This window comes from Petromyzon marinus, unplaced genomic scaffold (genome assembly GCF_048934315.1).
Source record: "Petromyzon marinus isolate PM22_M1 ecotype Great Lakes invasive population unplaced genomic scaffold, UKy_Petmar_22M1.pri1.0 PM_G_Scaffold_6, whole genome shotgun sequence".
NCBI lineage: Eukaryota > Metazoa > Chordata > Hyperoartia > Petromyzontiformes > Petromyzontidae > Petromyzon > Petromyzon marinus.
The window spans coordinates 1900001-1902500 of record NW_027423013.1 but is presented as its reverse complement, the minus strand read 5'-3'; positions in this window follow the sequence as shown (position 1 = coordinate 1902500).

Sequence of the window (2500 nt, the reverse complement as noted above, 5' to 3'; positions counted from 1 at the left end):
CACAATTTTGACTGCGGAGTCTAACAGGGTGATGGCGGTGAGTGGGGCTGTATTCTTCCTGAAGTCCACAACCATCTCAACTGTCCTTAGAGCATTTAGCTCTAAGTTGTTCTGGCTACACCAGGTCACCAGGTTGTCAGCTTCCCACCTATAGTCAGACTCATCCCCACCAGAGATCAGCCCAATGAGGGTGGTGTCGTCCGACAAACTTCAAGAGTTTGACGGACAGATGATTGGAGGCGCAGCTGTTGGTATACAGGGAGAAGAGCAGTGGGCAAAGGACGCAGCCCTGAGGAGTTCCCATGCTGATGGACCTGGAGTCAGAGACTTCTGTTCCCGGCTTAACGCACTGCTTCCTGTCAGAGAGGAAGTCTGTGATCCACCTGCAGGTGGAGTAGGGCACGTTCAGCTGGAAGAGCTTGTCCTGAAGCAGGGCAGGGATGATGGTGTTGAAGGCAGAGCTGAAGTCCACAAACAGGATCCTGGCGTAGGATGCTGGGGCGTCCACATGCTGTAGGGTGAAGTGGAGGGCCATGTTAACTGCGTCGTCCACAGACCTGTTGGCTCTGTAGGCAAACTGAAGGGGGTCCAGGAGAGGGTCTGTGATGGCTTTGAGGTGTGCCAGGAGCAGGCGCTCAAAAGACTTCATTACCACAGATGTAAGGGCGACCGGTCTGTAATCATTTAGTCCTGTTGGCCTTAGCTTTTTGGGCACAGCGATGATGGTGGAGGACTTGAGACAGGCTGGTACATGGCATGTCTCCAGGGAGGTGTTAAAGATGTTGGTGAACACCGGAGACAGCTGGTCAGCGCAGTGCCTGAGGGTGGCTGGAGAGACAGAGTCCGGCCCGGCTGCTTTGCGTGGATTCTGCCTCTTGAAAAGCCCATTAACTTCTCCCTCCTGAAAGGAGAGAGTCGTTTCTGTAGTATGGGTGGGGGATGGGGCCTCTTGGGTGGGAAGGGGTGGTTCAGGACAGTCCAATTGTCTTTCAAATCTACGGTAGAACTCGTTCAGGTCGTTGGCTAGGCGGGAGTCGTTAGTGGTGTGGGGCGCTCTGGGTTTGTAGTTGGTGATGTGCCTGAGCCCTTTGGCAGACAGAAGCAGCGTCGTTAGTAGAGAACTGGTGTTTTAGTGTCTCTGAGTACAGTCGTTTAGCCTCTCTCACCGCTTTGCTAAACCTGTTCTTCGACTCCTTGAATCTGTCTCTATCCCCACTCCTAAACGCTTCCTCCTTCTCCAACCTCAACCTTTTGAGCTTTGCTGAGAACCAGGGCTTGTTGTTGTTAAAGTTCACCCTGGTACGTGTTGGGATACAGCAATCCTCACAGAAGCTGATGTACACAGCCTCTGTGAGTTCATCCAGACTATTGGTAGCAGTCGTGAACATATCCCAGTCAGTACAGTCTAAGCACGCCCGCAAATCTTCCACAGCCTCACTGGTCCACTGTTTAGATGTCCTCACAGCAGGTTTACAGAGTTTTAGTTGCTGCCTGTATGCACGAATCAGGTGGACCAAGGGAGTTCTGTGCGAGCCGAACAGCCCCGTGACCCACAAGAGAAACATCCCCGCCAAATTCGAGCGTTTGACGGGGTCTATCCGTGAAAAAATATTCACGTTTTTGAGTGCACATGCATTTCTGCTGCAAATGCCTCTGGAAGTTTCATGCCGTTCGTATGCCAATTGTGGCAACACGAAAATGACCCGTTTTCCCATTCCGAGGGATTTCTGTGCGACCCTAACAGCCCCGTGAGCCACAAGAGACACATCCCCGCCAATTTCTAGCGTTTCACGGGGTCTATCCGTGAAAAATATAGACGTTTTTGAGTGCACATGCATTTCTGCTGCAGATGCCTCTGGAAGTTTCATGCCGTTCGTACGCAATGTGGCAACACGAAAATGACCCCTTTTCCCATTCCGAGGGATTTCTGTGCGACCCTAACTAACAGCGCCCGTGAGCCACAAGAGAGACATCCCCGCCAATTTATAGCGTTTCACGGGGTCTATCCGTGAAAAATATAGACGTTTTTGAGTGCACATGCATTCCTGCTGCAAATGCCTCTGGAAGTTTCATGCCGTTCCTATGCAATGTGGCCACACAAAAATGACCCGTTTTCCCATTCCGAGGCATTTCTGTGCGACCCTAACAGCCCCGTGAGCCACAAGAGAGACATCCCCGCCAACTTCTAGCGTTTGACGGGGTCTATGCGTGAAAAATATTAAATTTTTTGAGTGCACGTGCCTTTCTGCTGCAAATGCCTCTGGAAGTTTCATGGCGTTCCTATGCAATGTGGCAACACGAAAATGACCCCTTTTCCCATTCCGAGGGAGTTCTGTGCCACCCTAACAGACCCGTGAGCCACAAGAGACACATCCCCGCCAATTTCTAGCGTTTCACGGGGTCTATCCGTGAAACATATAGAAGTTTTTGAGTGCACATGCATTCCTGCTGCAAATGCCTCTGGAAGCTTCATGCGGTTCGTACGCAATGTGGCAACACG